The sequence below is a fragment of the Bombina bombina genome, chromosome 1 (assembly GCF_027579735.1).
Source record: "Bombina bombina isolate aBomBom1 chromosome 1, aBomBom1.pri, whole genome shotgun sequence".
Lineage (NCBI taxonomy): Eukaryota > Metazoa > Chordata > Amphibia > Anura > Bombinatoridae > Bombina > Bombina bombina.
In genome coordinates, this window is record NC_069499.1 from 111,794,525 (window position 1) to 111,812,684 (window position 18,160).

Here is an 18,160-nt window from a genome sequence, read left to right on the forward strand (position 1 = left end):
GGCTGCACTTACATTACATCGGTATTAGCAGTATTTTCTCAGTCAATTCCATTCCTTAGAAAATAATTTACTGCACATACCTCCTTGCAGGTGGGCCCTGCATGCTATCCCCTGTTCTGAAGTTACCTCACTCCTCAGAATGGCCGAGAACAGCAAGTGGATCTTAGTTACGACCGCTAAGATCATAGACAAACTCAGGTAGATTCTTCTTCTAATGCTGCCTGAGAAGAAACAAAACACTCCGGTGCCGTTTAAAATAACAAACTTTTGATTGAAGAAATAAAAACTAAGTTTAACACACCACAGTCCTCTCACACGTCCTATCTTTAGTTAGGTGCAAGAGAATGACTGGATATGACGTAGAGGGGAGGAGCTATATAGCAGCTCTGCTTGGTTGATCCTCTTGCACTTCCTGTTAGGGAGGAGATATAATCCCATAAGTAATGGATGACCCGTGGACTGACTACACTTAACAGGAGAAAGACTTTCATTTGTTCTGTGTATCTGTCCCTGCATTCTGAGTTCCACACACACCCATATCCTCACATACTGTGTATTTACTGTAAATATTTCCCATGCTAATGTTCTTCTCATGGGGAATTCTCTGTATATATCTATACCTATATATTATCATCTATATTTTACAAAAAAAATCATATATATATATATATATATATATATATATATATAAAACTATGTATTTAAGAATAGATAGAAAATATGATTCTATATGAGGAACATTGGAATGTGAAAAATTCATATTTCTTGTCGGGTTAGCACACTTGAAAAAAATGTGATCAGGTTTTTTGTTGACTTTTCACTCCATTGAAGTCTATGGGGCTATATGTTATTGGGGTTGTGATATTTGAAGTTTGCACTTTTTGCGCAACCTGACACACGCAAAAAGCAAATGCCCAGCAGGGTTAACGCGCGAGCAGGAGCGCAAACTACCACTCCACTCATAATCTAGCCTTTTATGTGCTCCACATAAGCAAATTAGACTGATATCAATTGTCTGAGAAATTTCTAAATGCCTCCCTAGTTCAAACAAAAACAATATACTGTATATTCTGGAAAGTGGAGCTTATAAAAAAAAAAATGACACAACGGTGATGCATGTGGCCCTCAGATCTTAGACTGCATAATCTTGCTATTCACCAAGATGATATTCTAATAGTTCTAAATAAAACACTACGGGCAATCACAAGTGGAGCGATATTTAGTGATCATGGTTGAGCGCTAATAGTGTCGAAAATAAACTTGGAAATTGTGCAGGGTAGCGCACCTATTACAAGTTGAAAGTAAAAACTGTAGGGCTTCAGATATCGCGACCGCGTTAACTTCTCCCCATAAACTTCAATGTAGAACGTAACTTTAAAAAACACTAACACTTATCGCTGGCGCGCTAACCAAACACCACGTTCAACATATAGCATTAACCCGAAGTGAGTGATAAATAGTTTACATTCCTATGTTCTTCACCTAGGATAAAAGTGGAATGTAAAATATTTACAGTAAAAACCATAATTAATATTAATATTCAACGATAATGATTTTTTTGTTTTCAGGTATTTGAGTGGAAAGGACTTCCAAGTATATATACATATGTATATACTTATATGTATACATTTGTATACATGTGTGTATATGTGTTTATCTATAAATATGTATGTATACACACACATATATATATATATATATATATATATATATACATACACATGTTACACATATATACTTATTGTTAAAAAAGGAGAGTGCCACACACTGAGAAATGTATATTTTAGTTACTTAGTTGCAATCAGCTAAAAACATGTATGTCACTAGTATATACTAGGTATCTAATCACTTGATTAAGGGCTGAACTGCAGCTGTTTTTAGAAACAAGAAAGGTTGTATGGGAGTATATAAATAGCGCTGTATACAGCAAATATAAACTAGAAATACACAATGTGTAGAAAAAAAAACACTTTATTTTACTGACAGACCATGTCTTAGAACATTTAGAAAGATATAACATATACCTATTCACAAAGCAATAGTATTAAATGTTGCTATTGTATATAGTCCTAACACATAGGTTAAAAAACTATTTGCCCAATGGAGGGAAAATTAAAGTTTTTGAGATAAAATGGAGCACTATTGTCCCCACTTTCATACAATATACACATTTACAACATACAAATATGCAGTATTAAATCACAAGTATAATTTTTTTAAAAAAAAAATAAAAATCATATAGTACTCTGATAAATGAAGAGCGAGAGAAACTGCAAACAGTTGCCTGGCCAGACTCTGTGTAAACTTTATTACTACTTGTTTCAGGGACACGCCCCTTCCTCAGGTGTCTGTCTAGTATTTTACAACGCTTGTGAAAAATAACAAATGTTGGTCACTTTCGATTTGTGAATTCTATTCAAAAGTATTATGTTTAAGTCAGTGACGTACGGTGAGCTCAGAGTCTAGTGAGGCAGTGGCTATGATACACCTGAGAAGCACATATATGAACCTAATAGAGGTAACTTAAATTTACTATTAAATTAGCTGGTTACACAATGACGATTAGAATTGTATCTAATATCTTGTATTTAAGCCTCTATAGACAGTCTCCTTATCTCAGGGCTATTCATTTATTATCTATTGACTTGCATTTTAGCCAGTTAGTGCTGTGTCCTGCACAACTTCATGGGAGAGAGCACAATGTTATCTATATGACACACATGAATTAGCAGTCTCTTGTTGTGAAAAAGCTAATAAAAAAGCATGTGATAAGAGGCTGTCTGTAGTGGCTTAAACAGTCAGAAATTTAGTGATTAAACGGTTATAAAGTATATTAATATAACAATGTTAATTGTGCAAAGCTAGGGAATGGGTTGTAAAGGCATTATCTATCTTTTTAAATAATAGCAATTTTGGTGTAGACTGAATTCTGACCCAGGCAGGATGAAATACCTGCAAGCACACAAACAAGGTTTCCAAACAATCTGACCACATGTTAAAACCATAAACTCCATAATGCAACTAATGCATAAAAAATGCAGGGGATAACTGGCAATTTTGGAACCAGGGGGCCAGTACAATTCAGTGGCCCAAGTACTAAAACCCTTCCCACTATGAAATTCTACATCTAAAATACAAGGTAAGCAAAGCACCTAAGAAATTATAGCAATAAGGCTATAAAAACAGAATTTTAATAAAAAAAAATATATATATATATTTATTTTTTACTAACATCCATGTATAGCCCTAGCATACTGCTTACATCATATACATTTCCAGAAAACTGCTGACATCCATGTACAGTCCTAACATACTCCTGACATTCTTGTACAGTCCCTTACAAAACCATGAATCAGGGTCCCCCACACATACATAGAAACACACACTCACAAACATAGATTCACATACACACAGAAACACACTCAAACATACAGAGGCACTAACACATACAGACACACAGTGACACACACATAAACAGACACATACGAAATTACACACAGAAATATACACTCAGATATACAAGAAGACTCACACAAACACACACAGATTGATTTTACTGGTTAAAGGTAATTTTATTGTTTATATTTTAAAAAGCTATTTTTTTTTACCCTTCTAGTAGTATTTTTAATAGAAAGATCTTTTGAAAAGTATTTTTCCTTTGCTAAAAGTTCTAGAAGTCATTGATTGATGCCATCTTTTCTTTGATAAATCAGTGGTATAGTTGATTACATTAGACATGTAAGACTAATCACATAAACAGCACCCATTAGCAATGTATAACATATTTGAAGCTGTTAAAACACTAGACATATATCCATATATAACTAACATGGCTGCCCCATGTGTACCCTATTGCAATAAACATGACATTCGTCAAATACACACAAGCAATTAGTTGGCCTCTTTATCAATAGGACAAAAGCAGGTCATCCGTTAAGACTTAAGGACCCTCACCATATATATATATATATATATATATATATATATATATATATATATATATACAGGGAGTGCAGAATTATTAGGCAAATGAGTATTTTGACCACATCATCCTCTTTATGCATGTTGTCTTACTCCAAGCTGTATAGGCTCGAAAGCCTACTACCAATTAAGCATATTAGGTGATGTGCATCTCTGTAATGAGAAGGGGTGTGGTCTAATGACATCAACACCCTATATCAGGTGTGCATAATTATTAGGCAACTTCCTTTCCTTTGGCAAAATGGGTCAAAAGAAGGACTTGACAGGCTCAGAAAAGTCAAAAAATAGTGAGATATCTTGCAGAGGGATGCAGCACTCTTAAAATTGCAAAGCTTCTGAAGCGTGATCATCGAACAATCAAGCGTTTCATTCAAAATAGTCAACAAGGTCGCAAGAAGCGTGTGGAAAAACCAAGGCAGAAAATAACTGCCCATGAACTGAGAAAAGTCAAGCGTGCAGCTGCCAAGATGCCACTTGCCACCAGTTTGGCCATATTTCAGAGCTGCAACATCACTGGAGTGCCCAAAAGCACAAGGTGTGCAATACTCAGAGACATGGCCAAGGTAAGAAAGGCTGAAAGATGACCACCACTGAACAAGACACACAAGCTGAAACGTCAAGACTGGGCCAAGAAATATCTCAAGACTGATTTTTCTAAAGTTTTATGGACTGATGAAATGAGAGTGAGTCTTGATGGGCCAGATGGATGGGCCCGTGGCTGGATTGGTAAAGGGCAGAGAGCTCCAGTCCGACTCAGACGCCAGCAAGGTGGAGGTGGAGTACTGGTTTGGGCTGGTATCATCAAAGATGAGCTTGTGGGGCCTTTTCGGGTTGAGGATGGAGTCAAGCTCAACTCCCAGTCCTACTGCCAGTTTCTGGAAGACACCTTCTTCAAGCAGTGGTAAAGGAAGAAGTCTGCATCCTTCAAGAAAAACATGATTTTCATGCACGACAATGCACACGCGTCCAAGTACTCCACAGCGTGGCTGGCAAGAAAGGGTATAAAAGAAGAAAATCTAATGACATGGCCTCCTTGTTCACCTGATCTGAACCCTATTGAGAACCTGTGGTCCATCATCAAATGTGAGATTTACAAGGAGGCAAAACAGTACACCTCTCTGAACAGTGTCTGGGAGGCTGTGGTTGCTGCTGCACGCAATGTTGATGGTGAACAGATCAAAACACTGACAGAATCCATGGATGGCAGGCTTTTGAGTGTCCTTGCAAAGAAAGGTGGCTATATTGGTCACTGATTTGTTTTTGTTTTGTTTTTGAATGTCAGAAATGTATATTTGTGAATGTTGAGATGTTATATTGGTTTCACTGGTAAAAATAAATAATTGAAATGGGTATATATTTGTTTTTTGTTAAGTTGCCTAATAATTATGCACAGTAATAGTCACCTGCACACACAGATATCCCCCTAAAATAGCTATAACTAAAAACAAACTAAAAACTACTTCCAAAACTATTCAGCTTTGATATTAATTAGTTTTTTGGGTTCATTGAGAACATGGTTGTTGTTCAATAATAAAATTAATCCTCAAAAATACAACTTGCCTAATAATTCTGCACTCCCTGTATACATATATAATTATGGCAGCCAGAAATTTGAATTCCCGTTTCCTCATCAACTTATTGTTAATGCATCTCATTATGATAATTGTGCTACCAATAATAGAAGTTCTTGTGGGCTAGTGACACTGTGACACATTCAGCAGCAGCTGTCCTACATGTCCTGGACTGGTGGACTCATGATCACGGCCCTACTAATCCTCACATTCCTCAGTGAAGAAGTCCTCCTCACTCTACCCAGTACCTAATCGTAACTCAGTGATGTAAAAGTCCAGTCGGTCACGACAGACACAGACAGTTGCCGGACACTCGTCCTCCTCATCCTTGAGGCTGAGCAGCTCGCTCTTAGTGCTGTGACACTGAGAATGTGACATACTGAGCTCTCTCACGTGGCTCCTGGCTCATCTACGGCGCAGCAGCAGCTCCCTCCTGTTACTGCTGTTGTCTTCCGGCCAAGGCGCCAAATGCCAAGTCACTCAGCCGAGTCAGCCAAGACCAACAGGCACGCCTCCCCTGCAGCGCTGATGCTGCTGATTCTCTGTAAATTTGCTCCATCCTAGAGGCGGTTTTGAGAACCGCCTCTATTGGAGCATGTATGGGGCCTGGAATCCACCACTGGGTGGTGCTAGCTCATAGTGAGCTAAGAACATATTCAGCATCCAGGTTGCGCAATCAATGGAGGGCAGCGGAACAGCTCACTGCCTTCTTATTGTGCAACATGGATGCTGAATTTGAATTATAATACTTATTCAGTGTGACTGTGTGATGGTAATCCTATCGGGTGGCAGGGGGTACCTAAAGGGGGGCGTGCCCCAAAAAATAAAACTGAAAATATATATTTTTTTATTATTATTAATCACATTTAAAAACTATTACTGCATGTCACTGGTTTAAGTAATATTCAACATATACTGTATCTATACAAGCAGTTGTATTTTTTTTCTTTATACAATGTAACACTTCAGTATGAAATGTAACATTTGAACTTTTGAATATTAATATTCAAATAATGATGCCCATAGACTTCAGTGTAAGTCTATGGGAATCAATATTCAAATGGAATACCTGAATGTAACACTTTATATTTAAATGTTTGTGCTATGAAACCCATCAAGGCGATCAAAAACATTAATTATGCTTACCAGATCATTTCCTTTCCTTCTGTATGAGGAGAGTCCATGGCTTCATTCCTTACTTGTGGGAAATACAGAACCTGGTCACCAGGAGGAGGCAAAGACACCCCAGCCAAAGGCTTAAACACCTCCCCCACTTCCCTCATATCCCAGTCAATCTGCCAAGGGAACAAGGAACAGTAGGAGAAATATCAGGGTATAAAGGGTGCCAGAAGAATAAACAAAATTTTGGTCCACCCAACGGAGAACACGGGCGGGGGCCGTGGACTCTCCTCATACAGAAGGAAAGGAAATTATCTGGTAAGCATAATTTATGTTTTTCTTCTTAATATGAGGAGAGTCCTTGGCTTCATTCCTTACTTGTGGGAAACATATACCCAAGCTCTAGAGGACACTGAATGAAAACGGGAGGGAAAAAAGAGAGGTGGACCCTATTCTGAGGGCACCACAGCCTGCAAAACTTTTCTCCCAAAAGCTGCTTCAGCCGAAGCAAAAACGTCAAACGCAACATTTTGAAAAGGTATGTAAGGAGGACCAGGTAGCTGCCCTACAAATCTGCTCCATAGAATCCTCATTCTTAAAGGCCCAAGAGGATGCCACAGCTCTAGTTGAATGAACCTTAATCCTCTGAGGAGGCTTGTGTCCCGCTGTCTTATATGCTAAGTGAATAAGACTCCTTAAACAAAAAGATAAGGAAGTGGAAGAGGCCTTCTGCCCTCTACACTTCTCAGAATAAACAACAAACAAAGAAGAAGTCTGTCTAAATTCCTTTGTAGCATGAAGATAGAACTTCAAAGCCCGGACCACGTCCAAATTATGGAGTAACCGTTCCTTCGAAGAAGAAGGATTAGGACACAAGGAAGGAACCACAATCTCCTGATTGATGTGGCGATCAGAAACGACCTTAGGGAGAAAACCTAACCCAGTACGAAGAACAGCCTTATCAGCATGAAAAACTAGGTAAGGAGGCTCACATTGCAGGGCAGCCATCTCAGAGACTCTGCGTGCCGAAGCAATAGCCAGTAGAAAAAGAACCTTCCAAGACAGTAATTTGATGTCAATCACATGCACAGGCTCAAACGGAGCCCTCTGCAAAACTTTAAGAACTAGATTTAAACTCCAAGGAGGAGCGGTAGATCTAAACACAGGCCTGATTCTAGGCAGAGCCTTAACAAAAGATTAAACATCAGGAAGCTCAGCGAGTCTCTTGTGCAATAAAACAGATAGAGCCGAAATCTGTCCCTTTAGGGAACTAGCAGAAAGGCCCTTCTCCAGACCATCCTGTAGAAAGGAAAAAATCCTGGAAACCTTGACCTTTTGCCAGGGGAATCCACGCTCTTCACACCAGAATAAGTAGGTCCTTCACACCTTATGATAGATGCGATGAGTGACCGTCTTTCGAGCTTGAATGAGAGTATCAATCACTCTCTCAGAAAAACCTCTCTTGGCTAGGACTAAGCGTTCAATCTCCACGCAGTCAGCCTCAGAGAATCTAGATTTGGATAAACAAAAGGACCCTGTTCCAGCAGATCCCTGCAACAAGGTAACCTCCATGGAGGAGATGAAGAAATTCCCACCAGGTCCGCGAACCACATCCTTCACGGCCACGATGGAGCAATTAGTATTGCCGAAGCTTGCTCCTGCTTGATGCGGGCCACTACCCGAGGAAAAAGTAGTAACGGTGGAAAAATGTAAACTAGATTGAACCTCCAAGGCACTGCTAATGTATCTATTAGCTACGCCTGAGGATCCCTGGACTGTGACCCGTATCTGGGTAGCTTGGTATTGAGCCGGGACGCCATGAGATCTATCTCCGGTGTCCCCCATCTGTTGCAAATCTCCGCAAACACCTCGGGATGGACAGACTATTCCCCCGGATGAAAGGATTGTCTGCTGAGGAAATCTTCTTCCCAGTTGTCCACACCCAGAATGTGGATCACTGACAGCGAGCAGTTGTGTGCCTCCACCCATTCCAGAATCCGAGATACTTCCCTCATTGCTAGGGAGCTCCTTGTTTCCCCCTGATAGTTGATGTAAGCTACCGACGTTATGTTGTCTGATTGGAATCTGATAAACTAGGACAAACCCAGAAGAGGCCAAGCCTTCAGAGCATTAAAGATCGCTCGAAGTTCCAAAATATTGATAGGGAGGAGAGATTCCTCTCGAGTCCACAGGCCCCGTGCCTTCCTGACACCCCAAAAAGATCCCCATCCTGATAGACTTGCATCCGTAGTCACAATCTCCCAGGATGGTCTCAAGAAGGATGTCCCTTGGGACAGGTGATCTGGACAGAGCCACCAAGAGAGCAATTCTCTCAACCAGTTGTCAAGAGAAATCTGTTGTGACAGATCCGAGTGGTCGCCGTTTCACTGACTCAGCATGCACAGCTGAAGAGGTCTGAGATGGAATCTGGCGAATGGGATGATGTCTATGCTGGATACCATGAGCCCAATTACCTCCATACACCGGGCCACAGAGGGCCTTAAGAAGGTCTGTAGGGCAAGACAATTGGAAGTTATTTTGTAACGTCTCTGGTCTGTAAGAAATATCCTCATGGATATTATCATACCCAGGAATTCCACCCTGGTACTGGGAACCAGGGCAGCCATCAGGGGGTGAATAGGGTGACTCCTGTCAGGGGCCCAGTGGGCCAGGGGGCCCCATGAGGCAAGCACAACTATTATTTTAAAAAAAATTACATTTTGGCCGCCACCAGAGGGCGCTACAGTAGAGTGCTATTGAGGATAGGGAAATGTCATTACAAGGAGTAAAGTATTAGCATTTGAGAGGATTTCTGAGTGTGCACTAAACCCCTAAGCACAGTTTGACACAGACTTGGCACTTCAATTTGTAGAGTGTGTGCCTGAGTCAGATGGCAGATCACTTAGTAAATGTTTTTTTATTTATTTGTGAAATTTCAGATAGTAACTTTAGTGTGGTAGTTGTATGGTGAGGTCAGGGTTCCATAAAAACACATTTCATTTTGTTAGCAATATGCAGCAGTGTATTTTATGATTATTTGACAATGCTGTAGAAATTCTATATTTAAAACCATGCAGAAATGTTTCTTCCTCGATACACAAATGGTAGGTGCCCTTTTGGCAGACATGATTTTTTTTTATTTATAAATATATTTTAATTACATTATAGTTTACGGCCCCTTTATGCAAGGACTTTCCAATTGCCAGGAGGCATTTTATCTAAGATTTTTACATCTGCATAAAATGTTATACTCTCAGGCGAAGATTGCTCAGTGTTTGAAATGAGACAGGTTAACTTAACACTGTTCAGTTTACACTACAGCTGATTTAATTTTTATATACATACAAACAAGCCTAAATCCTGCATTTAACCAATACTAATGGTATGAGACTGAGTACCACAGCTTATGGTTCCACCAAGACCATATAGAGTACAGCATTTTCAAAATCCATAAGTACAGCTGACAGATTTGAAGTGGTGCTCTTAGTTGGGGAAAATGGGGGGGGGGGGGGAACCAAAAACATATGTCAACCTTTAAAAAGTACTTTTCTTAATCTACCCATTCTGACAGATCAATAATGTACACTTTTGAATTCACAGAAGTATGTTTGCTCATTTACAAATATTAGAAAAGTGATTTCTGCTATTTTTTTTTATCATGCATGTCACACACTGCTGATTTATGGGATGGCAATGTGCAGAAATGTTACCTTCTGTGAGTGTTTCTGTGGGTGTCTGTGTTTATGTCTTTGTTGGTGTCTTTATGAGTGTGTATGTATTTCTTTTCTGTGGGTCTCTCTGTGAGGGTTTATGTGTCTGTCTGTGCATTTTCTGTGGATGTCTCTGTAAGGGTGTGTGTGTGTGTGTGTGTGAGTATATATGTCTTTGTGTGTTTTCTGTGAGTGTCTCTGTGTGTGTGTGTGTCTTTGTGCATTTTCTGTGGATGTCTCTGTAAGGGTGTGTGTGTGTGTGTGTGAGTATATATGTCTTTGTGTGCTTTCTGTGAGTTTCTCTGTGTGTGTGTGTATGTTGTGTGTTTTCTGAGGCTGTCTCTGTGGGTGCTTCCTTGGGTCTATGTGCAAGTTTGTGTTTGAGATTGCTGTCCATTGTCTGTTCCTTTTTAGGACATTTTGACCTTACTACTGAGTTCTGTGTTTGTGTGTTACTACCTTTACAACATTTCCAAGTTTGACTACACTTAAGAATAAAGTGCATATACGTTTTAGTAACTTGGTTGAAAATTGCACATGTCAAAGGGGGTTCTGATCATTGGTTAACGGGCCCCACAATTTCTAGTGGCGGCCCTGCTGGGAACGAGAGAACTATTTTCTAAGTTTATCTTCCATCCATGAGATCGAAGAAGAAATAGAAGAGCTTTTGAATGGTCCTCTGCCAGCCGGCAGGATGGAGCCTGAACCAGGATGTCGTCTAAGTATGGTGCTACTGCTATACCTCTGGTTCTCACCACTGCAAGCAGAGCCCCCAGAACCTTTTTAAAGACTCTTGGGGCAGTAGCTAGACTAAATGGAAGTGCTACAAACTGGAAGTGCTGGTCCAGGAACGCAAATCTTTTGGAACATGAAGGTAAGCATCCTTCAAGTCTATCGTTGTCATGAACTGCCCTTCTTGAACTAAGGGCAGAATGGACCCTATTGTCTCCATCTTGAACGATGGGACCGACAGGAACTTGTTTAAGCACTTTAGGTCCAGAATCGGGCGAAACATACCCTCCTTCTTTGGGACCACAAAAGGGTTTGAGTAGTACCCCAGACCTCTCTCTGCTAGAGGTACCAGCACAATTACTCCCAGGGAGGAGAGATCCCTCACGCACTCTAGAAAAGCTTCTAGTTTTTCTGGTCTTGAAGACAGGTTTGACAAGAGGAATCTGCCTCTGGGTGCATGAGATTTGAAACCTATCCTGTATCCCTGAGCGATGACCTCCAGAACCAAAGGGACTTGCACATCCCCAAGCCAAGCCTCCATAAAGAGAGATAGTCTGCCCCCAACATGATCCAGCAATGGATCAGGGGTCGCCCCTTAATGCCGACTTTGATTCGATGGGCTTCTTGTTCTGAATGGATTTATTCCAAGACTGAGTTGGTTTCCAAGTTTCCTTGGACTGTTCAGGCTTTGCGGAGGGCTGCTGGCTTTGGGATTTATCTGAACGAAAGGGAAGAAAATTAGGACCTTGTCCTTTAGGTTTATTCTTCTTATCCTGCGGTAGAAAGGCACCTTTGCCACCAGTGACTGTGGATATGATTGGGTCCAGGCCTGGACCAAAAAGAATCTTCCCGTTAAATGGAAGGGAAAGTAATCTAGATTTTGAAGTCATGTCCGCAGACCAAGACTTCAGCCACAGTGTCCTACGTGCTAGCACAGAAAAACCTGATGTCTTGGCATTCAGGTGAATAATCTGCATATTTGCATCACAGATAAAATAATTAGTTACCCTCAAGGCCTTAATTCTTTCCTGGATCGCGTCAAGGTGACCTTCCACCTTGATAATTTCAGATAAAGAGTCGTACCAATAGGTAGAAGCTCCAGCCACTGCAGCAACCACCGCTGCCGGTTGAAATAAATATCCTGTGTGCTGAAACATCTTTCTTAACAGAGTTTCTAGCTTCTTAATTATGGGCTCCTTAAACGACAAACTATCCTCAAGCGGAATAGTAGTGTGCTTAGCAAGCGTGGAGATAGTGACATCCACCTTAGGGATGGAACCCCACAACTCCAATTGAGAGTCCGGTACCGGGAACAACTTCTTAAAGGAAGAAGAGGGGGAAAAAGAAGAACCAAGTCTCTCCCATTCATTCTTAAAAATATTCACCATCTTTACGGGAACTGGGAAAGTCTGTGGCACCACCCTGTCCTCATAGACATTATCTAGTTTAGGAGTAGAAGGTTCCTCATGTAATTTAAGCTCTGGAACCTCTAAGGTAGCCAAAAATTCCTTTAACAGAAAGCGTAAGTGTTCAATCCTAAATCTAAAGTCTGGTTCCTCCGCAGCCGGAGGCTTAGAGGCAGCAGATTCAGACCCAGAAAGAGCATCCTCTGAAGTATCAGAGGCATCCTCATCAGCGGATAATCTTGAATCAGATAAATCCAACAAGTTGGTAGATGACCCCTGGGAAGGATAGCAATATTTGACCTTTCGCTTGCGCTTAGCAGGGCGAGGTAAAGCACTGAAGGCTGCAGACACTGCCATTTGTAGCTGTTCAGTAAAGTCTGGCAGTAAGAGGGCCCCTCCTGAAGGAGGAATAGCAGTGCAATGGGAAGCTGCATGTGAAATAGGAGATGATTGCAGGGAACGTACCTCACGGGACGGTGGAAATAACTTGCAAGTTATTTCCACCGCTCACCTTTAATAGGGCTGCTATTACAGGTTTGCAAAAATGGGCGATATGGCTGCGTTGAGCTCCATACTGCACACAAATATAAGCGCTGCTTTGAGCTGCTGGCTGTTACGTGCTCGTGCACGATTTCCCCATAGACATCAAAGGGGAGAGCTGGCTAAAAAAAAGCCTGTCACCTGCAATCACGGACCGTAAAGCAGCCCCATTGATGTCTATGGGGAATGAAAATGTATGTTTAAACCTAACACCCTAACATAAACCCTGAGTCTAAACACCCCTAATCTGCTGCCCCTAACATCACCGACCTCTACATTACACTTATTAACCCCTAATCTGCCACCCCAATGTCGCCGCGACCTACATAAATGTATTAACTCCTACACTGCCTGTCTGCATGTACTACTTTTTAATGGATGAACAATAAAGCATTTTTTCTGTTTTAATCTATATATCGTTCTGGAGTTGTGCCTGCCTATTTCTCTCTTTGTGCATAAATTTATTAACCCCTAATCTGCCGCCCCAATGTCGCCGTCACCTACATACATTTATTAACCCCTAATCTGCCGCCCTCAATGTCGCCGCAGCCACTATACTAAAGTTATTAACCCCTAAACCTCTGGCCTCCCACATCACTAACACTAAATAAATATATTAACCCCTAAACCTAACCCTAAGTCTAACCCTAACGTAACCCTAACGCTAACACCCCTAACTTTAACATAATTAAAATAATTTTAAATAAAACCTACTATTCATAACTAAATAATTCCTTTTTAAAACTAAATACTTACCTGTAAAATAAACCCTAAGCTAGCTACAATATAACTAATAGTTACATTGTAGCTAGCTTAGGTTTTATTTTTATTTCACAGGTAAGTTTGTATTTATTTTAACTAGGAAGACTAGTTAGTAAATAGTTATTGATTATTTACTAGCTACCTAGCTAAAATAAATACAAAGTTACCTGTAAAATAAAACCTAACCTGAGTTACACTAACACCTAACATTACAATAAAATTAAATACATTAAATAAAAAAAATACATTTATCTAAATTACAAAAAATAATAAACACTAAATTACACAAAATAAAAAAAGAAATTATCAAAAATAAAAATAAAAAAGCCCTCCCCAAAAAATAAAAAAAAAACCTAGCCTACACTAAACTGCTAATAGCCCTTAAAAAAAGGGCCTTTTGCGGGGCATTGCCCCAAAGAAATCAGCTCTTTTACCGGTAACCCCCAACAGTAAAACCCACCACCCACACAACCACCCCCCAAATAAAATCCTATCTAAATAAACCTAAGCTCCCCATTGCCCTGAAAATGGCATTTGGATAGGCATTGCTCTTAAAAGGGCATTAAGCTCTTTTACATTGCCCAAAACCCTAAGCTTAAATTAAAACCCACCCAATAAACCCTTAAAAAACCTAACACTAACCCCCGAAGATCCACTTACAGTTTTGGAAGACCAGACATCCATCCTCATCCAGCCGGGAAAAGTCCTCAACGAAGCCGGGAGAAGTCTTCATCCAAGCGACAAGAAGTCATTCTCCAGACGGCATCTTCTATCTTCATCCTTCCGACGCGCAGCGGCTCCATTTAATTTATTTTAGTATTTGCAATGCAGGAGGGCCTCGGTTTAGGGGTTAATAGGTAGTTTATGGGTGTTAGTGTACTTTTTAACACTTTAGTTATGAGTTTCATGGTACAGCTCTGTAACTTAAAACCCATAACTACTGACTTTAAGGTGGCGGTACAGATCAATACCAGCGCTATGGTAGTCCCATTGACAAAGCTATACCTACAAGACTCGCAATAGCAGCGGTAGTAAAAAAGCAGCGTTATGAGCCATAACACAAAACTCGTAATCTAGCTGTGTTTCTTTTAAAGTTTGTAATGTATGGAGGTTAAGAATTCTATCAGCCAATAGGAATTAAGGTTGATGCAATCAGCCAATAGGATTGAAGTTCAATCCTCGCTCAGCGCCGGATGTCTTGAAGATGGAGCCGCTCCGCGCTGGATGGATGAAGATAGAAGATGCCATCTGGATGAAGACTTCTGCCCGTCTGGAGGACCACTTCTGCCCATCTGGAGGACCACTTCTGCCGGCTTCGTTGAGGACATCTTGCCGCTTGGATGAAGACTTCTCACGGTAAGTGAATCTTCAGGGGTTAGTGTTAGGATTTTTTAAGGGTGTATTGGATTTTTTTTTCTTTAGGTTAGGGCTTTGGGCAGCAATAGAGCTAAATGCGCTTTTTTTACAGGTAAAAGAGCTGATTTCTTTGGGGCAATGCCCCGCAAAAGGCCCTTTTAAGGGCTATTTGTAGTTTATTGTAGACTAGGGTTTTTTTTATTTTCGGGGGGGGGGGGGCTTTTTTATTTTCATAGGGCCCTTAGATTAGGTGTAATTAGTTTAAAACTTTGATAATTTCTTTTTTCTTTTTTGTAACTTAGCGTTTATTTTTTTGTGTAACAGTGTAATTTTATTTAATTTATTTAATTGTAGTGTAGTGTTAGGTGTTATTGTAACTTAGGTTTTATTTTACAGGTCAATTTGTATTTATTTTAGCTAGGTAGTTAGTAAATAGTTAATAACTATTTAGTAACCATTCTACCTAGTTAAAATAAATACAAACTTGCCTGTAAAATAAAAATAAACCCTAAACTAGCTACAATGTAACTATTAGTTATATTGTAGCTAGTTACGGGTTTATTTTATAGGTAAGTATTTAGTTTTAAATAGAAATTATTTAGGTAATGATAGGAATTTTTCTTGAGATTTATTTAAATTATATTTAAGTTAGGGGGTGTTAGGGTTAGACTTAGATTTAGGGATTAATAAATATAATATAGTGGCGGCAGCATTGGGGGGCAGATTAGGGGTTAATAAATGTAGGTGGCGGCGATGTTAGGGGCGGCAGATTAGGGGTTAATAATATTTAACTAGTGTTTGCGATGCGGTTTAGAGGTTAATATATTTATTATAGTGGCGGCAGATTAGGGGTTAATAACATTATGTAGGTGTTGGCGATGTTGTGGGCAGCAGATTAGGGGTTAATAAATATAATGTAGGTGTTGGCGATGTGGGCAGCAGATTAGGGGTTAATAAATATAATGTAGGTGTCAGCAATGTCGGGGGCGGCAGATTAGGGATTAATAAGTGTAAGAATAGGGGTGTTTAGACTCGGGGTTCATGTTAGGGTGTTAGGTGTAAACATAAATTTCGTTTCCCCATAAGAATCAATGGGGCTGTGTTAAGGAGCTTTATGCTGATTTTTGGCAGGTGTTATACTTTTTCTCAGCCGGCTCTCCCCATTGATGTTTATGGGGAAATCGTGCACGAGCACTGGAGTGCGGTATGGAGCACAATTTTGCTCTGCGCTCACTTCTTGCCATTTAACGCCGGGTTTGTAAAAACCTGTAATACCAGCGCTGTAGGTAAGTGAGCGGTGACAATAACGTGCATGTTAGCAACGCACAGCTCATAACGCAAAACTCGGAATCTAGCTGTTAGTTAGTGGACCTGGAGAACAGCCCATTATAGAAATGGAAAAGTCACTTGTAGAATGTTGTGCTGAAAAATTAGAGGGAGGGGAACCTTATGTGACCTACCAAGGAGACACATTCCAAAAAGCACGAGTATAAGTGAAAGTGAATATTTCAACAAGATAACATTTTAAACAGGAAGTTGTGCTGTTATTCACTATTTTCTACTCACTATTTTTTTATCTTTGTTTTCATGTAAATATTTTTTATAAAATACAATAGACAAGCTTGCAAAGTGTTTTACACCTAAAAATCTAAATCCTATAATTATAAACTATTAAATAAACCAACAAAATGTTTTTTTTCCCTGTAAATACAGACATTATATAAATAAGAAGTCTAATAATCCTCATATATCAAAATACATGTAAATATTTGCTGTTTAACAAGTTCAGTAAAAAACAAAAAACAATTAAGAGAAACAAATCTAACTTGCACATTCTAGTACAGTTCTACGTATCAGAAAATAGAATGTTTAAAGTTGTGTTTTCCTATATTAACATTTAGATTATTCAGAAACTTACCCACTATTTTCTTCCGACTGAATTGATCTGAAACAAGTGTCCAGTTTTATTCAGATCCATTTTCCAAACAAGGTACTCATATTCCGTTGTGGGCTTTAATTCTCTATAAAACAAATGAACTCACGTACTGACTGCCATCAGAGACAGTGCCAGGTTTGGAAGTGCCAGAGACAGTGTTTGCATATCCTAATAATTATACCACAAAGAATCACATGTGCCTGCAATGTCATTTAATCTGATACCAGTGTGGGAAAACAGTGTTGAAATAATACTTTATTCAGTACAGACAACAGATAAGCTGTGAGGCGACTCAATTAAATATTTAAAGCAAGATCTAGTCCCTGGGTGACTTCAAGGCTTTTATGAAGTTTACATCCTAATATTTCATTCATTTTTAATACTTTAAAAGCAGTTAGGAAAGTAATAGTTTTGCATTTAACAAAAACTGTAGCAGAGTATACTAGATCAGTGTTTTTCAACCTGTGTGCCGTGGCACACTAGTGTGCCGTGAGAGATCCTTAGGTGTGCCACCGCACACTGACAACAGTGTGACATATTTTTTAAACTTAGCTTGTTTTTTACTCCCAGTGCAGGGGTAGTTTGTAGGAGGCATGGCATAACAGCACAATACATACAGTATGTGTGTGTTTGTGTGTATGTGTATATATATTTGCTGTATTAGGCTACAATGTGTGATTTTTTTAAAATTTTGGGATGGTGGTGTGCCACAGGATTTTTTAACGTAAAAAAATGTGCCACAGCAAAAAAAAGGTTAAAAATCACTGTACTAGATGAAAAAACTATTTCCAGTGTAGATTAAGGGGCATATTTATCAGGCTCGCCGGAAAAACAAGTTATGAAGCAGCGGTCTAAAGACCGCTGCTCCATAACCTGTCTGCCTGCTCTGAGGCGACGGACAGACATCGCCAGAAATCAACCCGATCGCACAAGCAATTCTTAAGAACTATTAGATTAGGTGTAATTGTTTTTATTTTGGATAATTTCGTTTGTTATTTTTTGTAATTTAGTGTTTGTTATTTTTTGTAATTTAGTGTTTGTATTTTT

General features: G+C 39.6%; 1 protein-coding gene across 1 annotated transcript in view; it reads right to left on the reverse strand.

The window, feature by feature from the left end:
* The window catches only part of GPR65 (G protein-coupled receptor 65), a 41,609-nt gene extending 24,414 nt beyond the window's left edge, over window positions 1-17,195 (reverse strand). Inside the window, exon 1 of the mRNA XM_053689424.1 lies at window positions 17,096-17,195. The gene's annotated coding sequence lies outside the window, so the exon portion shown is untranslated. The remainder of the gene's footprint in view (window positions 1-17,095) is intronic.
* Window positions 17,196-18,160: the final 965 nt, after the last annotated feature.